Source organism: Macrobrachium rosenbergii, chromosome 3 (assembly GCF_040412425.1).
Source record: "Macrobrachium rosenbergii isolate ZJJX-2024 chromosome 3, ASM4041242v1, whole genome shotgun sequence".
Lineage (NCBI taxonomy): Eukaryota > Metazoa > Arthropoda > Malacostraca > Decapoda > Palaemonidae > Macrobrachium > Macrobrachium rosenbergii.
The window spans coordinates 61,011,643-61,035,650 of NC_089743.1; the positions used below are offsets into that span (position 1 = coordinate 61,011,643).

The window sequence follows — 24,008 nt, forward strand, 5'->3', positions numbered from 1 at the left end:
GGAAGGAGAATTACTTTACCGTCGGGAAGACACTGGGGACGTGAGAGAATATACGTCTTCTAATTTGAAGATGGTATAGGCAAGATTGAGCTCCACGGAAGAAAGTTTTGGATGAGCGAACCATTTGCCTGGAAACTTTGGAGAGCATGAAAGAGCGGTTGTCCTGGTGATTTGAATGCATCATGTCATTGTTAGTAAGTATAAAGTTCCTAGAGTAAATGAGAATGGAAATGTATTTGGACAGGGACTTGCTTGTTGGCGGTATATAATTTTAAACAAAAAAGACTCAAAAGTATACTTTGGAAAAAGAAACTGGTAAGACGACTGATTGCTAGATCATTATTTTGTTTGTACAAAGTAGATGGCAAAACAAGTTGACAGATGTAATGGTGAGAGGAGCATTGATGTAACTATATCTGATCACCATTTGGTTAGGGAGAAAGTTACGATAAATAAAAGTTTAATTTGGAGAGGAATGGTTGCAAATGTGGCTGTAAATGTAATGCAAATGTAATCAGACAACTTAGACAAATGTGCTTGGCGTATCAAGAGCAATCACGTCCTTGCAAATGCAGGAGACACAAAAGTCGCTCTTCTGTGTTTCTTTTCTTTTTCGAGTAAGACTTTAGTACAACAATACAGAACAGTATAAAAATACAGAATACGACGTCCGAAGAAAGAGACAACAGCTGGTTAGAAAACTGAGATAAGGGTTAACCCGCTACATCACCAAGAGGGACATATATCTTCCTAAAACCCTTTTGTGGCAGTCTCTTCTCGTTATTCAGTTGGAGCCCTATATCTTTCTCACAGTCCTTTGAAGAATGCCGCCTTGGGACAGTCAAGACGCTTTCACTATTTGATTTCGCATAAAAAATTACAGTGTTTGAAAAAGGATAGGTATAGTTTCTGTTTCAAGTTATGATATTAACATTTATTATTGAACTCACATAAGTATTTCAAGTATGCAAGATTAAAAGGTGACAGCACACTAGAATTCAGAGTAACTTCAATATATTTAAACTTTACGCATGTATATAAAAACGACAGACTTTTACGCATGTATATAAAAACGACAGACTTTTACGCATGTATATAAAAACGACAGACTATTTAAAGTGAAACGGTGAAATCTACGCAAAATATATAACAACTGCTATAGGTCATTTTTAATATCATAATTTTAGATGATTTGAACAGCTAAGAATAGAAATCTATAAAAAAAACTGTACTCCTCTTCAAACATGGCATTACATAGCCAAAATAACAGGACTTAATAACCACAAAGTACGTCTGAATTTTCTGTAACTATTAAACATCAAAATTTACAAAGCGCTGAAGTATGAAGGTTACCCACCACATTAGGACTAGGGGACTGGAACAAATTTAAAACTACCGATTGCATGATAACTGATCTATATATAATGAGTAAAAAAAGCCACAATAATGTAACTGATAAACTGTATTTTTCAAGATACAAAAAAGGATAAAAACGAGGGAGCTTTCGACCGTTTGTGCAACGGTCCTCTTCAGCCAACCGAATAAAAAGTAGCTTTCACATATGAAAATTCAATCAAATCCAAATTCAATAAGAATAACAGCCACAGAATCGATAGGGATAGTAACAAGAGAAACATAGGAGTATATTCTATAAAATGCAAGCTCTGTAATTTATTTTATTTTGGGGAGACAGGTAGGGGGAAGAACATCAGATTGCAAGAACATAAAAAAGCGGTTAGGGACTTCGCTCAAAACAGCGCTATGGCTAAACATTGTTGGGAGAATAATCACGTCATAGATTGGGAGGGAGCTAAAACTATATATAGAAGTAGTCAAGTAGGCCATAGAAGGGTGGTGGAGGGGGCTTTGATAAATATTTGCAAAACATTAGATGGCAATAAAGCCTTTGCGCAGGACATACATACGTCTAGACAGGCTAGTCTGTCATTCCATAAATTTAATTTTCAGGCAGTTTCTCGAGGCCCCTGATGCTGTGTCTCCCTCATCTCTCACTGCACAGGTTGTCGAAGTGGCAGCTGTCGCAGAAACAACAGGCACCGATGCTGAAAGTCGTTCTCCACCCACGAACCACCTAGTCACCAGCAGTGAGCACCGTACGATCGAGCGACAGCCGTTGAGATCACAACGGTTGGCCCACAGATACGGGGAAACAGCCATTACATGAATGCTATATTCACGCCGAAAGATTGTTCGATGTTTTCCTGGATCGATTGTCACGAAAAGTCTTTTCAACGTGTCTTTTTATGAAAAACAAGTATTTTTATTCAGTTGGTTGAAGAGGACCGTTGCGCAAACGATTACAGTCCGTTAGTCCGAAGGCCCGATAGTCCGAAGGTCCGATAGTCGTAGGTCTAAGCCGGCATTCCGAGGCAAGCGCCCCCACCCCCGCCTGATTAATCCCCCCGCCTCCATGGCTAATACGGCAAAATTGTAACCAGTAAACACCCCTAGGGTACGTTATGTTGGTATTTTTATGGGTGTTTACTGGTTACAATTTTGCCGTGTTAGCTATGGAGGGGTTGGGGGTTGATTACAGTCCGTCGGACTATTGGGCCTTCTGACTTTCGGACTATCGGACCTCGGGCCTGCTGACTTTCGGACTATCGGACCTTCGGACTATCGGGCCTTCGGACTATAGGGCGGTCACCGCGCAGACGGTCGAAAGCTCCCTTGTTTTTATCCTTTTTTGTATTTTTTTTTTTTTTTTTGTATCTTGAAAAATACATCTATTAATTACATTATTGTGGTTTTTTTACTCATTATTTTCGATCACAATATAGTGATACACCACAGATGATCAATATATATACACGAGTATATATATATATATATATATATATATATATATATATATATATATATATATATATATATATATATATTTATATATATACATATATGAAATTTTATGAACTGAATAATCGGTTAAGGCAAATTTTCTTTAAGTTCAAATTCAAAACTTTATTCACATATAGAAATACTATGTAAATATACTGAACGAAAACTAAATATAGATAACATACTAAAACTATATTATCAAAGTGACATGGCTCCCACGACTAGATGAGATGAGCCGATAGTTTGTGTCTTTCAATTTCCTATCAACTTCCTTTTTTGTCTTACAAGAGGTTATTGATATTCATACATAATATTCTTGACAAAACAGAAAACTGTGTTATAGTCTCCTATGATCAATTTTTGTTAAACAAAACCATATGTTTGTAGATGAATGAGCATACCCTCTGGAGAGGAATCTCAGCATCCTACTTGAAATCTCCAAGAGGTTATTGACATACAATGAGGCAAACAACCGTTGTTGTGACGCAATCATTGCTGCTGTGACGCCAACAGCCAATCTTGCTACAGGCGCCAACATCCGCTGTCGCTGCAACGCCATTCTCCAGAAAGAATGCACCTACATGAATGACACAATATACCCAAGCCGTGCAGAATGCAGGAAACACTGCGAGACATTCCACCGTTCAACGACTGTTTCCGAATCTTGAGGTAAGTGCCACTTGACAAGTGCCCTCTCCCCTTGCTTGTGCCTTCTATAAATATAGTCTGCCTTTACATACTCATGTATGAATGAGGTTATAAAAGCACTATTCTTTTTGAGACAAAGAGAATATTTAATTGCCTTTGTGACCGTGACGCTAATATTTTAGAATATCTGGCAGCTATTTTGTACCTGTGGCAATTGGCTGTTTATTTATTAATATCCGCTGATTCTTGCCAAACCTGGTCTCGCTTTTAGACAGTTCACTCAAATCAATGTAAAGGTCTTAATCTCTTACTTCTCACCATATTTCCAGTAATATCAATTTGGTTTATACATTTAAAATCATTTATAACTAAGTACATCAATATCTTAGCGTCAATCTGAACATATCCTACAAAGCGATGATTAGAAAAAATGGAAAAACAAAAAATGGAAATTGAGTCTATAACAGTCCTAACAAGTAGCAGAGTCAGGCTGCTCTGAATAAATAGTAAAAAAAAATTCAGCAAGTAAATAAAACAAATAAGTCTCATCTCTATAAAAAAAAAAAAAACAATTTGCATCAGTGTATTTTTCCCTCTGAATAACGACAGAGTACGGATGACGAACTCCATGTTGACACTTGCCGTCGTTCAACCTGGGCTAGCGTCGCTCACTGCAGGCCCGTATAAAGTTAGGAAGGATGAATAGAATAGAATATATGGGATTTAGGCCAAAGGCCTAGCGCTGGGACCTATGGGGCCATCCAGCGATGAAATGGAAATTGACAGTAAAAGGTTTGAAAGTGTAACAAGAAGAAAACCTGACAGTTGCACTATGAATCAATTGTTAGGACAGGTTGGAAAGGAAGATGGAAGAAAGAGAATATGAATGGAGGTACAGTAAAGGGAACAAAAGGGGTTGCAGCTACGTCCCAAAGGGATACTGCAAAGAACATTAAGTAATGCCTACAGTGCACCGTGTGAGGAGCGCTGACGGCACTACCCCCTTACGGGTAGGATGAATGTATAGTACCTACAGTAGGTCCGAGCTAGCTATGGGGCAATACGCAACGTTTCTAGGGCCAGGATCCTCTTTTATATTACCGTAATTTTTTTACATGTATGAGTTCATTGTTTAAAATTTAAATCTTTTTATGACACGAAACTCGATGAAGAAAAATCTTGGTGGTATTACAATTTCCCGATTTTCAAACTCTTTCTCACGAGTTAACTTATGCATTCACACACACCAGCAAAAAATGTAGTTGAAGGATACGCATAATGTACGTAATTATTATGCATCGCCCAAATGCGTTTTATTATATTAGCTTCGATTTTACTTGCGTTTCTTTTTACACAGCTGGATGTCGTCAGCCATATTAAACAAAAATCTGACAGCGTGACAGCACGACAGGATCTTTAAAAATTCAATAGAGCAAGTATCATGGCTAATTACAAACAAGACACCAGAGCATCTGACGTGATGTTAGAAATATTGATTCTGGAAATACTTACTGACATAGTTCCAAAGGTTATACAGAAGAATAAAGAATATAGAATTTAGGCAAAAGACCAAGAGCTGGGACTTATGAGGTCATTCAGCGCTGAAAGGGAAACTGAGAGTAAAATGGAATTAAAGGTGTAACGGGAAGGAAACCTCGCTGTTACACTGTGAATCAATTGTTAGGAGAAGGTGGAAAGTAAGATGTAAGAAAGATAATATGAATGGAGGTACAGTTAAAAGAATGAAAGGGGTTGCAGCTAGGGGCCGGAGGGATGCTGCAAGGAACCTTAAGTAATGCCTACAGTGCACCGCACGAGGTGCACTGTTGCCACTACCCCGCTACGGGAGTTTCAAAGATTAGGTAGCCTAGTTGGCCTCAGCGAAAATCAGCATTATTGGAAACTTGTGTTTTTGTGAGGTTATCCTAAATCACTGAATGAAACTTCTTTTATCCTTTATGAAGTAGATTTTTCATCATGTACAATCTACAAGCGTAATTTTTTTTTCTTTACACATTTTAATAATAATCCCCACCCTCCAAGCCCAGGCTAACCTAGCATAGTGCTATTGAATTTTTATTAATGTTTTTCTGGCATTCAAAGGATTCTTACTTAACTGCGCAGATTCCCTTCTTGTGTTCACAAGCCTTAGACTGTAAACTTTGTTATTTATTCACAGACCTTTGGCTGCACACCTACGCAGAGGGCATTTTCTCAATATCTGGTTATTCGGCTGTAACTGGTAACGAAAGAATGCAGTATGCAAACACTGACGCATGTACATGCACTTAGAAATTTTAAAAAATCGTACATAAGGTTTCAGTTTAATGTTTATAATATTTTAATGGTATTAAAAAACATTATTGAGAGAGATTTACGGAGAAATGGCATTTTGGGTCATAGAAAGAGCACTTAGAGATCCGTCTTTGACTCATCCCAGTAGATGACGACGCTTCAAGGCCCAATTTTACAGATTTGATTCGTATTTAAAGTTTAGGAAAATTCAAATGAAGTTTTTCTTCACTGGACTCCTTTTACTCATATTTATCTCAATTTATGAATGAATTTACATTTTCATAGAAGTGTTGCTCGTACCCATTCAACAGTTAATCATACATAGCCTAACTGAGCGAAGGAAAACATACTGATTATGATTTAAATATGAAGCTTACCCATCTAGAGTATAAAAATCTGCACAACAGATACGCTTCACAAACATTAATGAAATCAGAAGGGCAAAACAAAGGGTCCTCAAACTGTATTCACCATGACAGGAACATATGCTAAACATAATTTATGAAGTCAGACCAAAGTAAAACAAACGCACTAAGCTCCTCAAATCTTCTGGAACGCGGATGGGCTGTCCCGCTCCCACAATCATTTTGAAGTCGAATGAACAAAACGGAAATCCATTCGATAACTATAATATCCCTGTCCCGTCTACAATGACATCAGTATTTGTGTACATTCGCAACTGCATCTTACTGAGGTCCTACTCATAAAATACATCATGTAATTTTACATTTCTTATTATATAAGCGTTTCTCACAGGCTACCGCAGACACAGGAGAAATAAATATATGTATACACATTGCGTTTTGAAATAGTAGGCTATTTTCGGTTACCAATGCCCATAACAAAAGATCCTGTTCAAAGCCAAGAATACGAAATGAAGCTCCTTGAGTAGCCTATCGCTGGTGATCGATGAAAATACACGTTATTCTCCACAAATCTATAAGAATACAGCTGAATTAAATAAACTATGCAACCCCAAACAATGGGAATTATACCCGGTATGCATCCACCGTCACCTCCTAAGTGCTAGTACTAAGCATGGCGGAAGCTAAATGGGACGCCGTGTTCAGTACTAGCCCCTCGGGAACCAAATATATCGTTTATTAATATGAATTTTTCGACCACACAATATAGAAATGGGTGTATATAATACTTTGATCCCCGAGGGGCTGGTACTAAACACGGCGTCCCAGGTTAATACCCACGCAATGTAGTAACTGAAAGATGAACATAACGCAATATACTTTTCCCATCAGATCGAAGGGAGATGGACAAAAAAAAATAAATAAAAAATAAAAAGTTCCTCAAAACACAGCAGAAGATAGACCAACAAAACACACCAAGCAACTCGAATATTTCAATAAATAATTATTAACCAAACAATTTACGTAACTCGAATACTGAATACACAAGATTGAAGATAAGACGCCTCACATTTTTCAAAAACAAGTACAAAAACAGTGCCCCTAAAAATATCATAGGCGATATATGGAATAATGGCATGTTCACTAACATTATTAAAAACAGCAGCACTGACACGGGAAATTGTTTCTTTAACATTATGGTAGACAGCAGCATTGACACGGGAAATCGTTTCTTTAACATTATTGTAGACAGCAGCATTGACACGGAAAATTGTTTCTATAACATTGTTATAGACAGCAGCATTGCCACGGGAAATAGTTTCTTTATTGACACATATTCAAACGTTATCAGACTAAAACATTCCCTCCGTTAAGTATAAAATGATAAACATCACAACGAAATACACACCAAATACCAATACTATGCAAGATAGGGCTCACGTACGGAAATGTGGCATTTGTACCTAGGCTAATATCTCACTAGGGGAAAACGATAAAACCAAAAGGTTCACGTTGTTTCAAAGCTCATGTTCAGCTAATTCAATATAGCACGATTATGCAAGATTCAGCACGAAGTAACACTAAATGCAAAAATCTGAATAACAGAGCATGCGCAAATGATTGCTTTGCAGTAAGCCACGATAAGTAACTTTTATCCTTACTATAGTTTCAGGCTACTAGTCCGAAAGATACAGTTTCCTTATATACTCTAACCTACATGGCAGCAGTTTATGAAATTTCCGCAAAAATGTCATCAGCAGACTAATTACAATATATATTGTGCTACTTGAAAAATCACAGACGAGAGAGAGAGAGAGAGAGAGAGAGAGAGAGAGAGAGAGAGAGAGAGAGAGAGAGAGAACTTCACTGGGCTATCGCAAGTCTTGAACTTCAAACATGATCTCAACTTGGCTGCATAACAAGCGTCATAAACAAAATATTGTTGTACCCTGTCACCTGAGGATTTAATGGATGTTGCGCAGTGTATTGTATATATACTCACAAATCATGTCGACCCAGGTGGAATGAAATAAAACTTCGGAGTGCCAAATGACAGTAAAAGCAACCATTACACATCAACGTAGGAAAATGCTAAAAACTACATTTTTAATCAAATACAAAATACGGTATGTTATTCACCTGAAATCCGGCTGGTGCACTGACAGGAGATTATCACTTGGTAACGATTTTTCAAAACAAACACTCGACAGCGAAAACACTACTCTCACAACACGTGGGAGCGTAGTAGAATCCGGACTCCAGCTCGACGCTCAACACTAATTACTGAACGCTGCTGTGTCTCGCCTTCAACTGACGGACTGAACCTAGACCCGATCCAAGTGAGCTCGACCCACAGCCCGCACGAGAAGGGGCAGAGCAAACAAGTAAAAAAAGGTTCAGACTGAGTGACTAATTCAAAGATGCCAAGGGTATATAAGAACATGATATCTTCCGGAGTAGAACATGAAGTCATAAACTATCAACGAATTCCTGTAGGGGCGTAACGGATCCCTGTCAAGCTCAATCAAATCTGGTAAAGTGTGAAGTTTACCGGTTGAGCGAATTACACATTTAAGTGCATGTAACACCAGATGAAGCGGAGACGAGTGCTTAGTATTCCTCCTATTCTAATTGTACCAAAATATCCTCGTGATTCTTTAAAGAAATAGAACTGGCATTTTTAGGGCCTTCACCCTTGAAAAAACTTCCTGCAGTGTCTTACGCTTCTGTGATTACGTTGTTCTAAATATATAAGGGCATTAATATATTTAGGATGTATATATGTACAGTATATATTTATGTATATATGCGTGTGCGTGTATATATATACATATATACAGTATATGTATGTGTGTGCACACACACAATACATAAATATATATAATATAAAAAATTTATATTATATATATATATATATATATATATATATATCATAAACATATTGACCTATATATATACTGTATATATATATATATATATATATATATATATATATATATATATAGAGAGAGAGAGAGAGAGAGAGAGAGAGAGAGAGAGAGAGAGAGAGAGAGAGAGAGAGCTGGTCCGGCATCGATAACGTCTACTGTTTTGACACGAGAAAATGTATGATTCAGTTACTCTACCTGTTGTTGTTGATGAGGTGTTGCTTATGAAGCCGAAACACTTTAACCGGAATTAAGGCAAAACACAGCTGAAAGGGAGAAAGCACAGAATGGAAATATTTAAAGGAATTCAGATCTCATAAGAAAGAGACGTAACTACTGTACATAGACCAACTCATGGGGTCGCATAACCAGCTCAGCATTAAATGACCACTTAAGTTCATCGCATGCAGCCACACGCACAAGAAAATTCCCCAAGGAATCATATTCACTTTTACAGCGTTCGTCAAAACAATAAATAGCATCGCCTAATTAGGTTAAATCAAATTTTAACTACGAAAGGGTTATTGGAATGCCGGTTATGAATTTACACTAACATATTACATCACTGACGTAGGTATGACTTAAGAATGAATAGAGTTCTTGGATAAAAATACTGATCCCATCGTAATGGACAGATATCTTTGTCTCCCATCTACTGTACTAGATTATTTTATTTAGACTTCTACGCGCATGTCCTTATAATTCTTTTCGTAACAGGCTAATCATATTCATAATTCAAGGACTAAATATTCATACTTTAGGCGACCTACTAAAAAGTACATTCGAATTACGGCATATTCAACGAATCTAGTTACTTTCACCGAATTATTCTATGAATGGCAAGTAACAGCTAATCTTACCATTCAAATGGAAGTTGGTAGTGAAGAAAGGCTGGGCATGTGATGACGAGTGGGTTACTGCCCCGGAATCCCAGAGGCCTTTGGTTACATCTCTTGTTCACTGACAGCTTCATATGAAAAGAGTAAAGTCGAGAGCCATCCCCTTCAAGTGGAAGAGGTAGATTGCTGAATAGGTAAAACATTGCCGACAATAGTAAAACGTTCGCTATACCGCTGGGACGCCTATCTACGAAATTAAGCAACGATGGGTCTGTACATGAAAGGGTAAACATGAAATGCTACATACCACGGACAAATTTGCTCCCTTGAACATCTGAGGGAACAGGGACATGCTAGCAACCTCATCCTGAATGCCTACGTAAGAGGTTTAAAAGAAACGCAATTTAGAGCCACTACCTCCCAAGGAAATTAAGGACGTTAATCTGTTGCGGCTATGTTGTGAAGGAAATTAGACTGTTGGAATAAATGGTTTCAAACAAAGAATGTTCATTAGTTCACAGGAACTTAAAAAGGAAACCATAAGTAAAGTTAGATTAAATATTACTACAGAGCAGGTGGAAGGGTAAATATAAGGTGACAAATAGTAATGGTAAGAAGAGGCGTGAATGGAGGTACCATACTGGTAGTAATTGGACAGCATGGGCTCAGAATGTGGTTTTAAATACTATTAAGATTAGTGAATTCGATTTAAAAATATAAGTAACCAATGCGCCGAAGTTTCTTCGGCGCAATCGAGTTTTCTGTACAGCGTATAATCAAGGCCACCGAAAATAGCTCTATCTGTCGGCGGTCTCGGTAAAATGCTATTGAAGATATGCTCTTGAGAACAATTAAATGTTTTTATGATGGAAGTGACGCATGTGCTACAATAAGTGGGCAGGAGAGTAACTAGTTAGTATAAAATGTCGTGAAAACGGTCACGACCATATCCTCTGCTTCATTTTTCAGTCTTGAGTTACACACTCACCCACACACAGATATATATATATATATATATATATATATATATATATATATAGATAGAGAGAGAGAGAGAGAGAGAGAGAGAGAGAGAGAGAGAGAGAGAGAGAGAGAAAAGTGTTCCAATTTCCCGACCTTGTGCTTGCATGCGTATCTGTCCCAATGTGCTGCAATCACTCTTGAAGGCTACTTGAATTTGGGTAAACATCTTTCTAGGAAGGACTGCAGTGCATTGTTTGAGATAAAGCATGCATTTTTTCATAAAGCCCATCCGCATTATCACTTTCAAATCCTTCACCCTGAAGCATTAGCAGGAAAAGAGGTGCCGGTGATTCTGATTATTTTCTGAAATTTCAAAATCAGTCATTCCTGTTTCTTACCTCACTGGGCTACCAGATCGTTGGGGTCTGCTTATCCAGCAAGTATAGTATTCCTAAGCACAAGGATCGTCAAAATAATAGTGATAAAACAAGTATATAAATAAATACATTCATAAAAATAGATACTATATGTTGGATTATTCCACAAGGGATTTGCTAAAACCATTCATTTTATGTAACATCTATTTTGACGTATGCATGGAAATATACATTAATTTTCTTAACTAATGTCCAGTTCCAGATCTAGATTTACCATACAAAATTAATAACTTATATAAGTCATGATAATGCACGGCATGGCCTCACGTGTAGACTATACGCTTGCAAAAGTCATTAACGTCAATTAATTATTAATTAATGTATAGAGCTAAACAGAATGATGTTCAGACAAAAAAACTGCAATATGACAAGAAATCCCAGAACAAGTCTTTATCCATTACCGCCATTTCTGAACTTTGCATGATAGCAAAGGAGTACAGCACCCTTCGGAAGGGACATCTTGTTTCTGACGTAATGTTGACTTTACTGGCTCAACTTATTTCACGGGAGAGAAAAATTGACTAAAAAAAAAAAAAAAAAAAAAAAAACAGATGAATCAGTTACTATATAAGTAAGGACTCGTCAACTTGCCGACTTACACAACCCAACGTAGTAAACAATAACAAACGACCCTTGTCCACAAAAAACGCACCAACAAAGCTAATCTAAAAATTCATAATAATTTTTCAGGGCTCACGGCCGAGATAATTGTCAAGCAATTGTTTAAAGCTGCGAAATTATTTGCGTTGTGGCGTCCTCCACTATCTAAACTTCCTAATACGTCCTTTGTTTTTATTCGAAACTTATGTGAATGTTCTCGTAATGAACAATACATTAAATGTCCCAAGATGGTTTCTTATCGCTTTGGCATATTTTAGATTTGATAAGGGACAAAGTTTGGCAGTCAACAAAGTTGGATTCGTTCTTTTACAGTTTCTTCATTAAATGAGTTATTTGCTAGTTGCACTGCTTGTATTTTATTAATCTTAATATCATTATCTAAGCTTCATTAACCTTGCATTTAACTTAATTTGGGATAATTTTACCTTTTCCATTGTTTATAGTATTTACAATGTGTAAACATCCATGTTCAGCAACCAAAAGACAGTTGAAATTAGCAAACTGAACTTTAACATAATAGAATACTTATGTAAAACAGAATACAAACAGAGAGAGGAGAATAACTAATAAATTAAACATAACTGGATAAAAGGATAAATATAAACAAAAAAACAAGTATAAGTAAAAAATAAGAGCATCAGGATCGACAGCACTGACAGTGCAGACCAAAAGACCTCCAAAGCAGGGCAGTACGATACCGTGGCACATCAGCAGAATGTCTCAGTACCATTGTCAGGAAACCATAAGCCTCAGCTTTAATCGCCTAAAAAGTAAAGATCCCGGGATGCTTATAAAAAAAAAGTGGGATAGATCGGGGATGCGTGAGATTTCTACCGTTATCTCTATGAATATAAGCAGCCTTTTCAACAATACCTCTGTTTCTAGCAGCAATAGACAAAATGTTTTAAAGTTCTGTGAAATGTCAAAGATGCAGCCACATATCGTCAAATATTCTGATTCTTTAGACTCATTAATTAGCGTCACCGAAGATTGCATTGCAGAACAAAAGAGCACAGAGCGAGATCACTTAATTAATATCTTATGGCTGTGCTCTAGAAAAGCTTGATGACCCACTGACTCTACATTCCTAATAAGTTCCATATCTTTGTTAAAACAGGGAGCAAATTCACATCGAATTTCGAAGAAACGAAAAACTTCAATAAGAGTTGAATCGCCTCCATAATTTTCTAGAGCAACAATCTACATTAACTTTCTAGAAGCTGCCAACAGCTTAAGCACTTGAATTAGATCAAGTATGTATCCATCAACATATGGCATCATTTCGGTTGATTAAGTCAAAGGCAGCGCTAAAATCAACTTCACCAAGCTGTCATGAATCACAAATACTGTAGTTATATCTACAAGGGCCTCTCAAGAACCTGATTGTTTCGGGTAGGGATACTGATCTTTAGGAAACAAATGCCTACACCAAGGTTCTGGTACAAAATCTTCAAGATCGACTTTTCAGTGATCTTAAAGAACGCTGGACGTTTGGAAATTGGTCTGTTACTGTTGCACTCTCAAACTTATTCACGTATTGCACTCGGCACTTTGTGTGTGTGTGTGTATGTGTATATATGTATATATATATATATATATATATATATATATATATATATATATATATATATATATATATATATATATATATATATATATATATATATATATATATATATATATATATCATATATAATATATATACATACAGTATATATATATATATATATATATATATATATATATATATACAGTATATATATATATATATATATATATATATATATATATATATATATATATATATATATATATATACATATATATATATATATATATATATATATATATATATATATATATATATATATATATATATATATATATATAAGGACAAAGACGACAAAAACACGCGTCAACATTTATAAATACAAACGGAAACCCCATTCTGGAACTCCTCTCAAAATCCACCAGTTATGCATATTTTTGTTTATGTCCCCTGAACACAATGATTGTTTCTGCCTGTTTGCAGGAGTCCTGGAATTTTTCCTAATCTTGACAAGCTTAGGTATACCATTTCATTGGGATTTACCTCGTCACATTTGCCCATCATGGAATTTTGCTTGATTAATGAAAAACACATTTAATTTTTGCTAACTTCCACGTTTATTTATATTTCCATTGACCTTTTCTCGCTAATCTGGGTCATAATGCCAACAATAATAACAAAAATCACTCTAGAATTCTACATTCTGCAAGTAATTATAACACTGGCATTAATAATAATAATAATAATAATAATAATAATAATAATAATAATAATAATAATCGACAATCAATTACGATCCAGTTGATAACAGAAGAAATGGCCCATTAAGTGTAATCTGTGTTACTATTTTCTTGTCATATGGCCTTCACATTATTTTCATTCGCCCTTGGCATTCCCCATCTAATGCTTTCACTTATCTTGTTACTGCAAGCACATTTTAGGGCATACGCTAATCTATCGCTACGTGTTGGAATTCTTTCTTAAAATTCAAACAGTGGAAATTAGAGTACGAGTGTCTTAAAAGAAAAAAGATTCCGTGATCGCAAAATGACAAAACAATTAATTAAACATATGACGAAACATTAAGCCAGGGGCCTGAGGAAAATAGGGACAAAAATTCCATGTAGGCTATGCAATCGTCTCTGATGCTACAAACACGTTTGTATACACAGCATATTTACAAAAGCGCGCGCACACACACACAACACAAATATAATGTGTGTGAGCGTATGTATGTTGTCTATGAGCATATTTACATTTACTTGAACAGTATAGCATATATGTAGAAATAACTGACCTTAAATGTTTTAGAAATGAAAGTATGACAATGCAATTGGAGAGATGTCTGAAGGGAAAGGAGCCCTATGTCAGTGGAGTAAGTACTTTAAAGCCTTCAAATAGGCTTATGTACGATCTAGAGAGGCAGATATTTATCTTTGCAAAAGAGTGGGGAAGGTTCATGTAAATTTGACAATGTTTGCGGAAGTGACTGTTGAGGATGTAAGAGGACAGTTAAGAGGTTGTAGAATGGACGAGTACCAGGAGTTTATGTGAGTGTGCAACTTACGATTGGGTGAAAGCAATGCTCTAAATGGATGGAAGAGAGTAATCACTGTCTTTGTGCGAGTGTGCATGTGATACTGATTGTAAAAATTATATGGTATAGCCTACTGGAGGGTACATGGTAAGGCTTTAATTGAGAACACAGGGACTGCCGGGGAAAGAGCATTGTGGATTTAGGGGGGTGGGGGGGAAGTGGAATGGACCAATCATCCATGGTGATAGGGTTTCTTGAGACTCTTGAGAGTAAGTGGAAAAAATGTATATATAATACATAGGATAAACCTATAAATGCTTACAACACAATCTATGAATATCTGATGGGTGTTGCGGATGTTCATTGTAAAACGTAATATGATGAGAGCCACAAGAATGTTGTATGCTTAGTGTAAAGGCGAGTCTGATACAAAGGTTCGTTACAATTTTGGATGCTGTTAAACAGGTTAATTTAATGGATGAAGTGATGAAAGAATTCACAGAAAACGCAGAAGAATTGGGGACAAGTTTTTAAGACAAGGAGTATGGAGTAACTAATTTTTGCAGCTTTTACCAATTGTGAAGAGAAGCTGCAGACATAAAAAAAAAAAAAGTTTCAAACTACTTATAAGGAAAAGGTTTCAGTGAATTGGAGGCGTGGCAACATTCTAATGTTATGTGTAGCGGGAAGATGAAGCAATAAATGCTAGTATGGAAATAAGAAGAGTTAGCCACAGGGACCATTCTGCTATTATTTAATTATATTGGCCCCTTGAAGTCCAGGGATTATAATGTTAACCTCACAATGAGAAATCCAGTTATCAGGATATCCCACTGTGCCTTTTTGAGCAAGCAGTGAATGGGGTACATGGTAATCAGTCAGTGATGGTGGAATGCAACATTAGTGAAGAAAGGTATGGGGCTCTATATAACGTAAATACATATACATACATACGGTATGTATATACTCGTATATGTATATGTATGTGTGTGTTCTCGGGCAGAGCTTCTCTCTCTCACAATTTTTGTTGTAGGAGATCGCCTTAGTGGCACTGCTTCTTTGATGCAAACATTTCTGTTTTTAATTACTCCTTCAAAGTTCTGGATAAGACGACAGACTCGTTGTGTATTTTCCATTTATTTAAAACTGCTACGGGTAGTTTCGCCTGAATATCAGGCTTTTTCAAGCAGAACTAATACACTGAGATTCTCCCTTTCTATTTATACCAAGCCATCGGCTGTAAGCGGATTATGGGAGTTGCTAAAGTTTTTATTTACCATGTTTAATTTGCAATACATTAGGGTGGTTAGTAGTTAACATAATATTTACATAATGTGTTACTACAGTATATGATGTTATGAGTTTTAAGTTGTATTTATATTTCTTATGTTTATTATGGAATTATCGATTTCTTCGGTTGTGGCATTAGGATCTGGGTGTGTCGCTGTTCTCTGGGGGTGACCTTGACCCTGGTTTCTGGACCGTGCAATATATATATATAGGCTATATATATATATATATATATATATATATATATATATATATATATATATATATAGTATGTAACTCGAGGTTTGACCAGTGTGTATATATATATATATATATGTATATATATATATATATATATATATATATATATATACATATATACTGTATATACATATATATAACATAAACTTTTCCCTTGGAAGACTGTCTCCAGGTCCAGCTGTTTGATGAGGTTGCGCGCCCCATACATTTCTTCACCGGGGCTGCAAACCACCATCAGCGACTAACTACCATGCACATGATTGACCGCTTTGCCAACAAAGGCACAGTGGGATTTCACGGAACATGCTTAGGACCTCAAGGCTTGCTGGAAATCAAATTTAAGATTTCTCGTTGCTGAGGTTGGCATTATAATCACTGGACTACAGAAGCCAGACACAAATATGATTACTAGCAGAATGTCGAAAGCGAATTCAGCTTCAAGAAAATGTTGGATGTCTTGTGAGAAGTTGTTATGAATAGTACATTTGATAACATTCCCAGGTTATGCATAATAAATAAGAACGTAAAGGTTAAAGTTTTATTTCATTGCAAATTATTTTTGAACACGTATATATCCTATTTTTCAGTTCTAGTGATCTATTAAAATCATCTTTAAATCAGTGAGAGAGGGCGACACGAATTTCTCGGCCGGGTTCCCGAAGCCAATATCTAATCACCACAAAAATCGTGGAAGAGCGTCTCTATGAAAAAGTACAGTATCGGCCAGAGTTCCAATATACAAAAAAAAATGTCTTGAAAACGGTAAGGGATACGGACAAAAAAATCTAAACCCAAAGATCAGGTACATGCGGTTTAGGGGGTCCATCTCGATGTACGTACATACTGTAGCATTTGTCTATGTAACGTTATAAAGTCTGAGGTAGCGGTCCTCCTGATTTCACGGATTCATGGCCTCGAAGTGCTTCTGGATCAGAAAATAATTGAATTTCTTTAATTTTGGCCTGGAAGGTAACGGCATTGCAAACTGTAATGCACAGTATCAAATTCCTCATGAAAAAATGCACCCGATAACCAATTTGTAACTAATTATGCGCTGTTGTTAGGGAGATGATAACTTAAGGGAAAAGGTTGATACTCCGGCATTCCGTAGAGGTTAAAACTTTATCTTATATTACACACACATACACACACACACACACACACATATATATATATATATATATATATATATATATATATATATATATATATATATATATATATATGTGTGTGTGTGTGTGTGTGTGTGTGTGTGTGTGTGTGTGTGTATGTGTAATATATGTGAGGAGGATCAGAGAAAGACCAAGGTCAAGAGTGGGTGGAGGTCACACAGGAAGAGCTAGGCGATTATAGGATTAAAAGTACCCAGCACACACATATAAATACAGCCGGACTACGCGTCTGCTCATTGTACGGATACTTGATAATGTGGACTGTTTGTCCAAGAAAGCTTGTAACTTTTTGAATAAAACTCCATAAGATACCATCCAGTTTGAATGAGGTCCTTTTTAGTAATTCTACTAATGCACAGAACAATTGTGTATGTGATAAAGTTAATATATATATATATATATATATATATATATATATATATATATATATATATATATATATATATATATATATATATATATATATATATATATATATATATATATATATATATATATATATATATATATATATATATATATATATTATGCATCCCTGCTAACCCTCTCTACCATTCCAAACGTAATTTCCTTGCAGGTTTATCATTTCAAATATTTTACTCTAAATATCTCCGCTCCTCACTTATCTCAAATTCCTCACTTGTTCAATCAATTTCACCTTATCGTCTCTCCTGTCTCCAGAAACCAGCGTGCTCCATCTCTGTCTAACATTATCAAGGGTACAAGGCCCTACCGCACATTCTCAATCAGTTTCAGGATTTGAATCAAAGAAAGTTGCTGGAGGATAAGCTTTTCCAACGGTGACAATCTGTGGATTTGTAAGGAAAGGGAGCGAATCAAAGACAGCTGTGATGAACAGGATTTCCAAGAGTGGAATGCATGCATGCATAAATACCTGCGTCTATGCATGCATTCATATATATATTTATATATAGACATATGTATATATAATATATACACATATATACATAATATTTCTTAAGTATCAAATAAGGAGAAAACGCGCTTTTCCCACTGAGAAAAGTTTACTCAAAATGTAATTTACCGACCAATTCTAAGCCATATAGGCCTAATGATCATTACATATTTTTCTAATCAAATGGACACAAAACATAAGGCTAACAGAAGCATTTAATATTACATATATATATATATATATATATATATATATATATATATATATATATATATATATATATATATATATATATATATATATATATATATATACACACAGTAATATTAAATGCTTGTTATATATATATATATATATATATATATATATATATATATATATATATATATATATACACACACAGTAATATTAAATGCTTGTTATATATATATATATATATATGTGTGTGTGTGTGTGTGTGTGTGTGTGTGTGTGTGTGTGTGAATATATAATGGAAGTAACAGAAAAGTCGGAACAAACAAAACTTCAAAACAGCGGCAGTTCGAAAGCCTTCCTAACAGTGGCTATCTAAAGGGAAAAAAAAAAAACAAAAAGCTTTGTGGATTCGATATAAACAAGAGTAAAAAAGTAGAGGACGAGGCTTCCATACAAAGGTTCTCAAAGATAATGGACCTCCATTTTTCCTGTTTGTATGGAAGGTGGAACAGCTTGATTACAGGTAATAAGTGGAATAAGGTTCCCGTTTTATCCTACCTGCTGATAAAAGCTCTAAGTCTTTCAAGCTCAGGCAGTCATAAAATACTGTTCATCTGTGCATTTTTAAACTGAAAGGTTAATTATAATAATAATCCCCAACAAAAAGCTGACAGTTAATACATTCACAGAAGAGGAAAATCACTGATACAGATAATCCCCGCAATCTGAGATAAAACTTTTTTTAAGTGAGCAGAGACAGTCATAACCTTATAATAATAATAATAATAATAATAATAATAATAATAATAATAATAATAATAATAATATACAGTCGGCAACATCAAGATACTTTCCTCCAGAGCAAAAACCTGGTGTCATTTACATTCTACTCTGACCAAGACACCAAGTATCCAAGTCACAAAAACTTGAACAATTCATGATAAGCGAAGTCTTTAGCAGAATAAATAGTGATTATCAACAGAAGTGAGCCCTACTACTGAAAAAAACTATAAAAAGTACCAACGACGAAAACTTTTTATTTTTTAGCGATAATGTGACGCTTCATGTCATCATAAATTCCTGATGCTGGCTGTAAGTCGATTGTTCGTTTATTCTTTTCGCTGATGCTGCATCGCTTCACTTTCACATTTCGTCTTTCCTTTTTTTTTTTCAACTAAAACTAACAACTTACTATTAAGTAACTGCAGACCTATACTGCCAGAATAAAAGAATTTTGCCCAGAAATAAAAAAAAATTAAATATCAAAGTTTTTGACGAAACATTAAATCATTCTTACAAGCTTCAAAACTATCATCACATCATCTATGCATACATGCGCACATATATAATATAAACAAAAATTAACGGAAAAATTCCCAAAATACTTATGAGGGTCACAACAAACAAGACCAAAGTTTCACAGCTTCAATTAAAACCGATGTCTTAAACTAACAACCTGAGAGCATGTAGCCTAAGCAGCTAGGCCTATATGATATACAATATTAAAACAAATGATTAAACATACATGCCAAATGCATGCAACTAAGAAACAAATGACCGATATCCAAATCTGGATATAATTCGTGACTGTCTACGTTGTCTAAATTAGGTGACTGAATTGGTTTAGTTCCCTTTGGGTATGACGAATCAAGCTCCATTGGCTTTGTATATTATGATTTACGCTATTCAGCTAACCCAGAGCATGAAATCTACATAGTTTAAATTCGAAAGTTTTAATGAAAAAACTCAAAAATTTCCAATTAAAATTCTAATACAAAAAAGTAAAAATTAAAACCATGAACCTTACCTAGCGGCTTCACACTGCTCAAACTATTCGTTCACAGAAAAAAAAATCAGTTTTAAAATTGGCTACAAGCCAACAGTAATGTTGATAGACTGTATTAATTCTGCCATACGCCCAGTATGATACATCCATAAATGGCACTACTCTTGCTTACAAGTTCTGAATTATGTTTATAAGCAATGAACAATTCTTTTCGATTATTTTCATTCTTCTCTTCTTCACTCAGTCCGTGACATTCTGCAACTCACCTAAACAAACAATAGCTCTTTCTGGCCGAATCAGTGTTGCCAACCATGATCCATATAACCTTGCGGTAAGCTGAAATTAAAAGGCTACGTTTGTTCCTACAACAACGAATGGCATTCACCCTCTTCACTCATCTTCTATCGACAAACCTGAATTAAAAGTTACAAAACAAATCCACGTTAATACTGCCACAAAATTTAAGTAACAGGTAGTGAATTTTTTAAATATTTTTTCTAAATCAGTGGCAAAAACCACCAGCCGTTTTAGACAAAACTACCGTAAAACATAGGCACCCCGCGAAAGCCTTGATATCCAGTGCCATTGACATTCATGGCGACTTTTCGAGATTTCTAACAAGTCACAAAGTAAAACAACGTGATTCCCTGTTTTTGCCTTATCCTTTGGTGTTCAACAACAGAACTGGAACCAAATTTATGAGTAAAACTTCTCGGCACATTATAGACTAACCACAACCATGCTTATTTCATCAACCATTTTCATACAGAATAGACCCAACTATCCGTTCTTTTTCAACAAGTGCTTAGTGCATTATCAATATTCAAAATAATAGTCTATCGATATCGTTCTAGCATCTCCAAATGGCCTTCGTTAACACGTTCAGAGCCTGGTGTTTGAAAATGTTCACCTTCACCAAAGGTCAGTACAACAAACTCAATAAGCTAACCAAAAGAAGATTCCTTGGCCAGAGTAGTTTCTAATTAATGGCATCAAGATTACTATGGATTCCATGTGCAACTACAACATTATTTATAGAGTGAGTCAATTTAACTTCCTCCATTTAACAATCAATTACAACACCAATAAACAAGGAATGTATACAATGACTAAGCCTAGCAGGTACCAAAACCTACGTACGGGGTACGTAGGCCTAGTCTCAATGAACCATTCAATAAAAAAAAAAAAAGTTTCCACAAGGAACATCCAAACTGACTTGCCTGACTCTGTTTACACTTGAGGTCTGATGGGCATTTGATAGTTGGATTTCTCGTTTCTATCATATCTATAAGTAAAAGGCAATATAGTTACGGAATTATATTGTGACCTAATTAATGACTAAGTGAAGCAGCCTGTTTTCTTCAAACTCAGCGTCGTGTCAATAACGGATCCAATCAATCAGTACATATGTGTGTGTGTGTGTGTCAAGGCACCTGTCAAGGCTACAAGTTCCCAATGAAATGGTATCTTAATTCTTATGGGCCACCAAATTCCTGTCACCTCACATAATAAGCCTATATATAGTTTTTTTTAGTGTTCTGCGTTAAACCACCAACTGAGAGAGAGAGAAAGAGTAAACGTGTTTGAGCACTCTTACCTTGGTAACTATGTAAGTCTTGACTTAGTGATGAGAAAAACAAGTCCTTCAACACTTCTATGCGTCTGTGAGCCTTATATTACTCTCATGACGTCTATTTTCATAACTTATTTATACTCCGCTGACTCCTTTTTCCATGACAAATTATGATGACATCACTTGTTGCAGGCTGATGTGCCCAAGAGGCCAAGGGGGATGGCGGGGGAGGGGGCGGAGTGTACGTCAAGGGTATTTGTTTGTTTGCTTGTTTGCCAGCACAGCTGGATCCTTGAACTCTCGCTGTATCAAAATATTTTTGTTTACCAGTATTTTTCTTTATCTCTGACGCACTAAATTCAATCTATTTGCGATTTAAAGGAACATAACATTCTCAATGCATCCACACTTAACTGTCGAAAACCATAGTGCACGAACACATACCCAATGCAATATCTAAACGACTTATCTCTGCAGCACCACTTACAGCCGAGTATTTGCGATCGTATGGCTGCTGTTGCTATTTATTAACCCCAAGTTGCTTGCCAGGACTTTGCAAGCTGTGGCTGTCCCTCACTCATTGCAGTAAATGGGGCGTGATCTCAACTTTTTGCTTTCGCCCACCCTTTTTTGGGTCACTCGCTACTTGACGGCATTCGGGAATCACATTTTACTTCTTTTACGCCATTTCACGTCTTATCGCGAACTGAAACAACAGGTACGACTTTTGTGCTGGCGGATTGTCACCCACTTTCACAGAGTTACACGTTACTGCACATATTGTGGTTCCCTGCTTCACGCACCACCACCATTAGTGCCAGCCAACTGTTATTTGTACGTCTGGCAGAATGTCCCGTCAGCCGGATCCGCGGCCCTGGACTGCAGTACGACAACCGTAGGGTTTAGGCTGTTTATATATTTTGTTTATATATTCGGCGTTCACTCGTTTTCGTTTTCGAAACTGAAAGTTCCTTGGATGTACTGTAGATTTCTTTAAGTAAAAATAAAATTTAGTTTCGGAGAAACATAAAATAACAAAATAATGCTTTTTAAGGAGTATGACTTAACAATGCTAATTTGAATTACGCTAGGTCATTTTACTGATATATTACATAATTGGATAACTTCGTGGAAATTATGTAACAGCAGTCGATATTACATGTAGCTGATATTCTCTTGATAAAGTAATATTGAATATAATATACACAGCATGCCATTTAGTATAAGAACCCGTACATAGACGTAGTTTTGAATTAAACCAAATAACTGTTTTATTGAACTGAATATAGAATTTAGGCCAAAGGCCAAGCACTGGGACCAGTGAGGTCATTCAGCGCTGAAACGGAAATTGACTATAGAAGTTTAAAAAGTGTAACAGGAGGAAAACCTCACAGTTGCACTATGAATCAATTGTCAGAAGAGGGTGGAAAGTAAGGTGAAGAAAGAGAATATGAAAGGAGGTACAGTAGAGGGAACGAAAGCGGTTGCAGCTGGGGGCCGAAGGCACGCTGCAAAGAACCTAAAGTAATGCCTACGTGGACCACGTGAGATGTACTGACGGCGCTAATCCCCTACAGGGGAAATGACCCTTTGTTCACGCCAAATAAGTCACATTCACTCAATCAGGTTCTGTTATCCTGACCTAAACACCACAGTTTTACAAGGGGGCGTAGGTTTTGGCTAAATGAGGACCTCTGGAAAGGACTGACAACATAAATTTAAACTGTATAAACAGCTGAAAATTTTTTCTGTATCCTATTTAATCGTAAGTATTCTTTCATAATATATGACAAGAA

The 24,008-nt window shown here is 36.0% G+C and overlaps 1 protein-coding gene across 5 annotated transcripts in view; it reads right to left on the bottom strand.

Moving 5' to 3' along the window:
* Positions 1–23,046, bottom strand: part of Timp (Tissue inhibitor of metalloproteases) — a 212,732-nt gene extending 189,686 nt beyond the window's left edge. Inside the window, exons 1-2 of one of the 5 annotated variants that reach the window (XM_067133850.1) lie at positions 22,237–23,042; positions 9,293–9,360 (exon numbers count right to left, since the gene is read on the bottom strand). The gene's annotated coding sequence lies outside the window, so the exon portion shown is untranslated. Of the gene's footprint in view, positions 1–8,306; positions 8,531–9,292; positions 9,361–22,236 lie in introns of those variants that run through there. The other 4 variants (XR_010858267.1, XR_010858266.1, XM_067133843.1 and 1 more) reach the window with 4 other exon arrangements.
* Positions 23,047–24,008: the final 962 nt, after the last annotated feature.